This window comes from Orycteropus afer, unplaced genomic scaffold (assembly GCF_000298275.1).
Source record: "Orycteropus afer afer isolate SDZICR_OR568_19922 unplaced genomic scaffold, OryAfe1.0 scaffold00030, whole genome shotgun sequence".
NCBI classification, from domain to species: Eukaryota; Metazoa; Chordata; class Mammalia; order Tubulidentata; family Orycteropodidae; genus Orycteropus; species Orycteropus afer.
In genome coordinates, this window is record NW_006921617.1 from 12,326,555 (window position 1) to 12,337,180 (window position 10,626).

Consider the following 10,626-nt stretch of genomic DNA (forward strand, 5'->3'; position numbering starts at 1 on the left):
TCCTTCAGGGCTCAGGGGTCCAAGATTATCTTCTGTGTCTGTGTTAATTGGTTTCCCTTTTCTTTGTTGAAGAGGGTCTGTGCAATCCTTCGGCCTAGTCCGCCATCTTGCCCCACCTCCCCATCTTCTGTTGATGTTTCCTGCATTATTCAATATTTTGCCCACAGAATCTTTCAATATTTCAACTCAGGGCTTGAGTTTTTTCTTCAGTTCTTTCAGGTTGAGAAATGCTGTGTGTGTTCTTCCCTTTTGTTTTTCTAATTCCAGGTCTTTGCACATTTCATTATAATGAATTTGTCTTCTGGAGCTGCTCTTTGAAATTTTCTGTTCAGCTCTTATATCTTGTCATTTCTTCAATTTGCTTTAGCTACTCTCCTTTCAAGAGCAAGTTTCAGAGTCTCTTCTGACATCCACTTTGGTCTTTACTTCCTTTCCTGTCTTTTTAATGACTGTGGTAGTTTGGTTTGTGTGTCAACTTGGCTTGGCCTGGTTGAGTGGCTGGGCAGCTGGTGGTAGTTAAGCCCCATGATGAGACTGGCAATCAACTCCTTGGTGAGATCTACCACAAGTAGCTGGGTAGCTGTCTTTGAGTATGTGGTCTGCTTCCTGTGTATAAGGAGAAGCCTTTGGGTGTGGTCTCTAACCTATGGCACTCTTGGACCCTGCATGTAGCCATGTCATTGCTCAGCAGTCTGCTATGCTCTGCCAACCTTGGGACTTCCAATGGACTTAAGTTAATGGCCTGCTGTGTGGTTTGGTTACAACAGGACTGTGCCTTTTTACTTGTCAACTTTGGGGCTTCTCAGCCTCAGCAGCCAGCAGCTGGGTGAGTGAAGAAATGCCTCTAGCTCCAGTGGGCTGGGAGCAGGAATCAGAGCTGAACCCCAAGGTTGACGGGCTTTCACCCAGCCCCTAGAGCCTGGCACTTTGAACTTGGACTTAACGCCTCCAAATTGTAAGAATAAACTCCTGTTTATTAAGGCCATCCCATTTGTGGTATGTTTCCTGTCAAAGGGGCACCAGGTAACCAGAACATGACTTTTTGCTTTCTTTATGGATGATATTCTTGATGTTATCCCACAGTTCATCTGGTTTTTGGTCACTGGTGTTCAGTGCATCAAATCTATTCTTCAGATGGTCTCTAAATTGAAGAGGGATATAATCAAGGTCATATTTTGGTTCTCATGGACTTCCTTTAATTGTCTTCAGCTTCTATGTCAATTTGCATATGAGCAATTGATGGTCTGTTCCACAGTCAGCTCCTGGCCTTGTTTTGGTTGAATATATTGAGCTTCTCCATCACCTCTTTCCACAGATGTAGTCGATCTGACTTCTGTGTATTCTAAATGGAGAGATCCACATGTAAAGCCACTATTTATGTTGTTGAAAAAAGGTATTTGCAATGAATAAGTCACTGGTCTCACAAAATTCTGTCATGTGATCTCTGACATTGTTTCTTTCACCAGTGCTATATTTTCCAACTATCTCTGGTTCTTCATTTCCAACTTTCACAGTCCAATAGCCAGTAACAATCAATACATCTTGGTTGCACATTTGGTCAATTTCAGACTGCAGAAATTGGTAAAAAATCTTCAATTTCCTCATCTTTGGCATTGGTGAATGGTGAGTAAATTTGAATAATGGTAGTATTAACCGGTCTGCCTTGTAGGTGTATGCATATTATCCTATCACTAACAGCACTGTACTTCAGGATAGATCTTGAAACATTTTTGTCATGATGATGATGTCATGTCATTCCTCTTCAAATCATCATTCCTGCCATAGTAGATCATATAGTTGCCTGATTCAAAATGGCCAAAACCAGTCCATTTCAGCTCCCTAATGTCTAGGATATCAAACTTTATGTGTTCTGTTTCATTTTTGACAATTTCCAATTTTCTTAATTCATACTTTATACATTCCATGTTCTGATTATTGATGGATTTTTGCAGCTGTTTCTTCCCATTTTGAGTCATGCCACATTAGCTAATGGAGGTCTCAAAAGCTTTACTCCATCCACGTCATTAAGGTCTACTCTACTTCAGCGAGGCAGCTTTTCCCCAGTTGTATTTTGAATGTCTTCAGACCTGAGCGACTCTTCTTCTGGTACCATATCAGACAATGTTTCAGGGCTATTAATAAAGTATTCCAGTAATATATCAGACAGTGTTTCACAGTTATTAATATGGTTTTCACTGGCCAGTTCTTTGAGAAGTGGATGGCCCCTTTTTTCTTCCGAATCTGTCTTAGCCTGGAATCGCCACTGAAGCCTGTTCACCTTGGGTGACCCTGCTGGTATTTGAAATACTAGTCACATATTCTCCAGTCTCACAGTAACACGCAAGCCACCACAGTACAACAAACTGGCAGACAAGTGGTTTTGAGTATATCTTTTTAATAGCTATTATAAATGGTATTGTTTTCCTTATTTCTTTTTCTGAGATCTCTTTGTTGGTGTAGAGGAATCCAACTGATTTTTGTATGTTGATCTTGATGCTGCCACTCTGCTGAATCTTTCAATTCATTTCAGCCATTTTCTGCGAGTTTCTGAGATTTTCTATGCATAGGATCTTATCACACAAATAAGGATAGTTTTCCTTCTTCCTTACCAATTTGGATGCCTTTATTTCCCTTTCTTGCTTTATTGACCTCACTGGGAGCTCTGGTAGCATAGTGCCTAAGGCACTTGACTGCTAACCAGAAGGCTGGCAGTTCAAACCCACCAGCCACTCCTCGGAAGGAAAGTTGGGCAATCTACTTCTGTAGTGATAACTGCCTCGGAAACCCAAGGAGGGGTCGCTATGAGTTGGGTCTGATTCCATGGTACATAACAACAACAGGACTTCTTACACAATGTTTAATAGAAGGGGTTATAGAGGGCATCCTTGTCTGGTTCCTGTTCACAAGGGTAGTGTTTTTAGTATCTCTCTGTTGAGAATAAATAATATTGGCTGTTGGTTTTGGTTTTGCATATATGTTCATATTATGTTGAGAAAATATCTTTCTATTCCTATTTTGCTGAGAGTTTTTTTTTTTTTTTAAATCAGGAATGGGTGTTGGATTTTATCAAATGCCTTTTCTGCATCAATTGATGTAATCATTTGGTTCTTTTCCTTTATTTTACTTACATGATGAATTCCATTGATCAATTTTCTAATGTTGAATCACCCTTGCATATCTGGTATGAATCTCACTTGGTCATGATGTAGTTTCATTTTTTGTATATGGTTTCGGATTCTATTGGCTAGAATTTTATTGAATATTTTTACATCTATAATTATGAGGCATACAATACTGTAATTTTCCCTTCTACTAACATTTTTGCCTCATTTGGGTGTCAAGGTTATGCTTGCCTCATAAAATAAATTTGAGAGGATTCCATCCTATTTTATGTTCTGGAATAGTTTGAGTAGGATTGATGTCAGTTCTCCTCTGAATGTTTGGCAGAATTCTCCATTGAAGCCGTCTGGGCCAGGGTTTTTGTTGTTGGTAGGTTTATTTATTTTTTGTTTTTTTTTTTTAAATGACCTGTTCAATGTCTTCTTTTGTTACAGATCTGTTCAAATTTTCTACCTACCTTAGGTATGTAATGTGTTTCTAAAAATCTATCCATTTCTTGTAAGTTTTCAAATTTGTTTGAGTATAGTTTTTCACTACCTTTACTATCCTTTTTATTTCAATTGGTTCTATTGTGATATCACCCATTTCATTTCTTATTCATGCTATTTGCATCTTCTTTTTTGTTGGTTGCTAAATTTGCCAGTGGTTTGTTGATTTTATTAATCTTTTTTATAGAATCAACTTCTAGTCCTATTGATACTTTCTATTGTTTTTCTGTTTCACTTATTTCTGCCCTAATCTTTATTATTTCTTTTCTTCTGGTGACTGTAAACTTTTTTGCCACTCTTTTACTAATTGTTAGAGATGTTGGATTAAGAAATTGATTTGGGCTCTGTCTTCTTTTTTGATGTATGCATTTATTGCTATAAATTGCCCTCTGATCACTGCTTTTTCTATGTCCTGAAAACTTTGGTATGTTGTGTTTTCATTCTCGTTTGATTCAAGGAACTTTTTAATTTCATTTTTTATTTCTTTTATTCCCCAGTCATTTTTAAGGAGGGTGTTATTCAGTTTCTATGTGCCTGTTTTTATTTTCTTGCTCTTCCTATGGTTGGTTTATAATTTTATAGCACTGTGATCTGAGAAGATGCTTTGCAGCATTTCAATGTTTTTAAATTTATTGAGACTTGCTCTGTGGCCCAACATATGCTTTATTCTGGAGAATGTTCAATGTGCATTAGAAAATAATATATATTGTGCTGTTATTGGGTGGAGCGCTCTATAGATGTGCATAAGATCAAGTTGGTTGACTGTATTGTTTAGCTCTTCTGTGTCTGTTGAGTTTCCAGTTGTTCTATCTTTTGTTAAAAAATGGTGCATTAAATTATCCTATTATTGTGGAGTCATCTATTTGTCTTTTCAATTCTGTTAATGTCTGACTTATGCATTTTTGGGCTCTTTCATTGGGTGTATAAATATTTATTATGGTTATATCCTCTTGTTTGATTGATCCTTTAATCATTATATATAATGTCCTTCCTTGTCTCTTATAGTAGCTTTTGTGTTAAACTCTATTTTATCAGAAATTAATATTAATTAACTCTTTTATCGATTGCTGCTTGCTTAATATATCTTTCTCCAACCTTTGGTATTTTTGTCTATGGTCTAAGGTGAGTCTCTTGTAGACAGCATATTGATAGATCATGTTTTCTTTTCCATGCTGAAACTCTCTGTCTATTGATTGGTGCATTTAATCCATTTACATTCATAAGCAAAATTATCAAAAAGTATGAGTTTATTTCTGTCATTTTATTATGTGTTTTTTGGTGGTGTTGCTGATTTCTTTGTTCATTATAATTTTCCATGCTGAGCTCATTTTGCTTATGAATTTTGTTTCATCATTTCCATCATTGCTATTGTTTTCATATTTGCCAAATATTTGTGCCTTTCTTCTGTTTTATTTTGATGAGGTTTATTCATTTTCTTTGAGATTACCTTGTGATTTGTTATTTTCTTCCCAAGGTTAAAAGAATCTGTTCTATCCCTATGAAAATTCTGTACCTATGCTATTTATTACCTCTTTTTAGTGCATAGTTGTCTTCATTTACCAACTGATGTCTCTGGTTCCTTGTTTATAGTCTTGTAAGATTATTTTATTTTGGATACTTCTATATCTGGGTTGGTTTCTGGGAGATATCATCATGTTGTGGTCTGCTGTTATTGGTTCTCTGTGTGAATGACTACATTTAGTATCTCTTGTAGGTTGATCTGGTCTTAGCAAATTCCCTTAATTTCTGTTTATCTGGAAATGTCCTATTTTGCTATCTTATTTGAGGGACAATTTTGCTAGGTATATAACTCTTAGTTGGATATTTTTTTCTTCTTTCAGGGTTTTATATATGTCATCCAATTGCCTTCTCACCTGAATGATTTCTGCTGGGAAATTAAAGCTTAGTTTCATTGGTTGCACTTTGTAGGTAACTTTTCACTTTTCCTGTGCTGCTTTCAGGATTCTTTCTTTCTTTCATTTTTGGTAGGTTTGATTATATGTCTTTGTGATTTCCTTTTGACATTTATCCTGTTTGGGGTTCATTGAACTTCTTGAATGGATATCTTCTCATTTTTCATCATATTAAGAAAGTTCTCTTCAACAGTGTTCTCTGTAGTTTTATTTCTCTCTTTCTGTTCTAGAATTCTGATCACATGCAAGTTATTACTTTTGATGGTGTCCTACATGAATCTTAGGCTTTCTTCATTTTGTTCTGATCTTCTTTCTCACTGATCCATTAATGAAGTAGTATTGAGAGATTTGCCTTCAATCTCACTAATTCTACTTTCCATTGATTCAATTCTACTTATTTTCCTTTTCAATGTGTTGCCTATTTGTGAAATCTTAGTATTAATCTTCTGGATTTCTATTTGTTATTTTTGTATGGTTTCTAATTTTTCATTTATTTTGTTAGTTTGTTCCTATATTATCTTCTTAAATTGTTCTAGAGTTTGTCTGTGTTTTCTTTAATTTCATTGGTATTTTCCTTGATTTTGTCTGTGTTTTCCTTGACCTGTCTCTCAATCCCTTGAAGGTACCTGAATATAATTCTTTTAAATTCATTATCAGGTAGTTCCAACTGCATTTATTCCTCAGGGAGGTTTTCTGGCTCTGTTTTCTGGTCCCTTGTTTGTACTACTTTGTCTTGCTTCTTTGTGTGATCCAGGATTGTCAGTTGTGTCCAAGACAATGTGATGCCATTGTATTTATATTTAATTGGTGGTTGTATACTGGTATGATTTTCCCAGGTTTTTGTTTGTTTGTTTGTTTGTTTGTGGCTCTATTTTGTTTTGATATATCCAAGCAAGCAGGTCTGGTGTATTACTGTGTTTACTAGTTTGGCAGCACTTAGGTACTCACCACCTGTCTCCTAGCGAGTATGACAGAACATGAAAATGTGTGCACATATCTCTCTTAGCTGTCTGTGAAGAGTAGTTGAGGATGACTTGGGCTGGTATTGGCCACTGTCTGCTGTTGATCAGTTGGTGCAGAAGCTGGTGGTCACTCTCCCCAGTGGGTGGGGCTGAAGAAGGTGTGGGTATGGTTGGGTCATTTGGGTACTGTTGCTGTCTCACACATGATGTGACCCAAAAAAAACACACCACCACCAAAAAAAAGAAAAGAAAAGAAAAACAAAGGGAACAAAAAGCACAAACAACATATGCAAATAGCAACAACTGCAAGAATAAAAAAAAGAAAAGAAAAGAAAAATAAAGAAGGACAGAGAGAAAAAGAAAAGAAACAATCTCTGGGGTTGGAGGAATAAGAGAATAGAGGAAAAGAAAAAGAACAATAAAGAAAAATGCCAAAAGAAAAATCAGGGATGGGAAGAATGAAAAGAATAGAAACTAATAAACAAAAACAAAACCAGGGCAAGGTAGGGCACCTGGGCTCTGTCTCTGCTGGCCATGCAGGTGGTAGAGACATCCTGGTACTAGTTCCTGTCTATTCAGAAGGCAAATGTGGGTAAGATTCCTGATCTCAGACAAGTTCTTGTGAACCAGAAGATGTTTGAGGACAGGACACCTGAAACCGGAAATGGTGGTCAGGCAAGACACTTGGTTCCAGAAGGGATTCATGCAAGCTAAAAATGCAGCCAGAGATGAGTGTCTGGTCTCAGAAAAAGTTCCTGCTGTCCCATAAAGGCAGTTTTGCACAGGGAACTTACTCCCAGAAAATGTTCCTACCATCCTAAAATAGGGCTTAATATAGGGTGCCTGATATCAGCAAATGTTCCTGCAATCCCAAAATGCTGCTGAGACTAGGGCAGTTGATATCAGAATAGTTCCAATCTACCCAGAAGGTAACTAGGGGCAGGGTGCTTGGAACCTGAAAAAGTTCCTCCTGGTCCAAAATGTGATTGGAAGCAAAGCACCTGGTTCCAGAGAGAGTTCCTGCCAGCTCAAAAAGCAACTGTTGGTAGGGTATCTAGGTGAAAAAATTCCTGCTGTCTCAAAAGGTAATCGGGCATAAAGTTCCTGCTGTCCCAGCAGCCAGCTGGGTGTAGGGTACCTGATCTCAGGAAAAAATTCATACTGGCCACAAAAGTGGCTGAGAACAGGACACTTAAAGCTGGGACCAATTCTTGCCTGCCCAGAAGACAGGTGCTGGCAGGGCACCTGGACTGGAATGGAATTCCTGCCAGTCCAGAAGGTGTGTGAGGAGGGGGATGGCCACACCCCCATTCACCAAGACCATGTAGTGTACAAAGGGAATAAGGAGAATCTCATACCTTTCTGGTTGTCAGCCACCAGTGAGGTTGCCCATGCAGTCCTTGGCAAGTGGGGCCTATTCTTAGGTTGAATAGACTATTTTTAAAATTTGAAGTTCTTCAAAATATGTTGAAATCCAAAATTCTAACATTGTTTGATACAATGTGTATAGTTATAATACATAAGACAACTACAATATAAAGGGGGGAATGTAAAGGGACCTATGTGGTTGTAAGTTTTCTCAACCTAAAGGGGTAAAATATGATTGTTGTTGTTGTTATGTGCCGTTGAGTCAGACCCGACTCATAGTGACCACTCCTTGGGTTTCTGAGGCAGTATCACTACGAAAGTAGATTGCCCAACATTCCTTCTGAGGAGTGGCTGGGGGGTTTCAACCGCCAGCCTTCTGATTAGCAGTCAAGTGCCTTAGGCACTATGCTACCAGAGCTCCTGAAATATGATTAGGTAAGGATATATTTTGTAGTACCTAGAGCCACCACTAAAAGCTTTTTAGAGTGATATTAGTAAAAATCTTGATAAATGAATTAAAATAGAATGCTAAAGAATGTTCAAATAACTCAAAGAATATATGATATAGAAAACATAGGACTGAAAAACAAAACAAACAATAAAATGGTAGGCTTAAATCTAAACATGTAAGTAATTATATTAAATATAAATAATTTAAATAAATCAATTAAAAGAACTAGATTGGCAGAATGGATTTTTTTTTAAAACAGCACATAACAACAACAACAATATTTTGGATGGATATCGAGGGAATTATCCTGAGTGAACAAAATGAATCTCAAATGGTTTTATACTGTATGATTCCATTTATACACCATTTTTGAAATGACAAAATTATGGAGATGGACAAAGAATAGTGGTTTGCAAGGAAGAAGTTATGTCTTTTAAAGGGTAGCACAAGGGATATATGTAGATATAGATATAAATAGTTTGTTTTACATTCAACATTATGTGTACATTTAGTTTCACTCTCATTTACCATGCCCAACCCTAACCCAGTCTCCTCCCCTCCCTGCCCAGTAACCCTCCCCTCATGCTTCTCATACTTATGCACTCCTGTTTGTCCTGCTTTTCCTCCATGTGAATGTTGCCTCTCTGATGCCCCATGGTCGATTGCTCCAAGGGATGCATTTCCATAGACTATGTAGGTGTGTCACCCTGGGTTGAGTGGTCTGCATGTACATCTTGTTTACTATTGGGCTGAGAGCCAGCCCCTGGGAGTGAGCTTTACTCCAGGCCCAGAATGTATCCTAGGACCATAGTATTGGGGGTCTCACCAGACTCCATCTGACCAGTAATTCTAGTCATTATTGAGTTTTGGGATTTTTGTTCCATGTTTTTTCTCCCACTCTATCCAGGATCTCCAGATTTGATCCTTTCCTGAGTGGTTGGCCTTGGTAGCCGGGCACCATCTAGTTCTTCTGGTTTTGAGGGTGCAGTGTAGTAAATTACTTAGTGTGGCTTTTCTATCCATAAGTCTTTGTAAACTCTAAGGTGGGAATTGCTATTAGCAACTGAGGAGATCCTGATTGCTATAGTCGTCCACCTGGAGTATTTCTGTTGGGAGTGGCACAAAACAATATTCTGGGAGGTTCCCACTCTCTCTCAGGTGCTTAGAGTTCTGATGCTATGATTGGCTAGTTTGGCCACTCTCCCAGGCTCAAAAGGAGGCCTCCTAGAGGCAGGACTCTCTCTGACTGCTGGTTGAGGAAGACGTACTGCTGAAAGAGACACGCGCTCCAGAAAGAGACACGTGCTGCTGGGAAAGAGACACAAGAGACACGCGTTGCTGAGTAAGACACCGAGGGACATGCACTGCTGGGGGAGAGACTGTGAAAGACTTGGCTGAGAGATGGTGGGCTTGGAGAGAAACTGAGCATTTTTCCTGAACTTGAATTGTAGCCTGGTGCCTCCCTAGTAAACTCCATAATCTGTGAGTTCTGTGTGGCCACTGCAGTGAATTATCAAACCCAGGAAAGAGGTGGTGGGTGCTTTGAGAGGAACGGTTGGAGAAAGGGCTGGAGGGAGGCAGCATGTCTGGCCTTGTAGGAATAGGCCTTGGGTTACTGCTGGTAATCCTGTCTTCCTCTTGTAGGGTTAGAGGTCGGAAGATGTGGCCTCCTTGTCCTTTTTGCAGGGGGCCATCATGTCCTAGGGCTGATTACTTCCAAATGTCCTTGTTTTTTTGCACTCTTCTTTGCTTCTGAGGATGAGACCATTAGTTGCATCTTAGATTAAGACCGCAGTCACTACTCACCAATGTAGGATGAGGAACAAGGCTTTTGTGTATTTTGTTGTGCCAATTGTTGTGCACAAGAGATATTTTTGATGGGTCTGTTTTGTTTGACTGTGGTGGTAGGCACATTAATCTACACATAATGAAATTTCATAAAAATACATACAAATAAACACACACATGCACACAAATGAATGCATGTAAACCTGGTGAAAACTGAATAAGGTCAATGGATTATATCAATGTTGATTTTCTGATTGTCATTGCACTATAGTTATAGCAGATACTACCATTCAGAGGAACTGGGTTAAAGGTGTGCAGGATCTTTCTATATTATTTTTAATAAGTGTATGTGAATCTATAATTATCTCAAAATTTAAAAATATAAAAAAACAAAATGTGGTAAGACTTGAAATCATACAAAATATGTTCTCTGATTATAATGAAAACAAGACAAAGAATAGAAATCAATAACAATGGAGCAGAAATCAATAACAGAAGAAAACAAAAATCACCAACACATGGAAATTAAACACCAT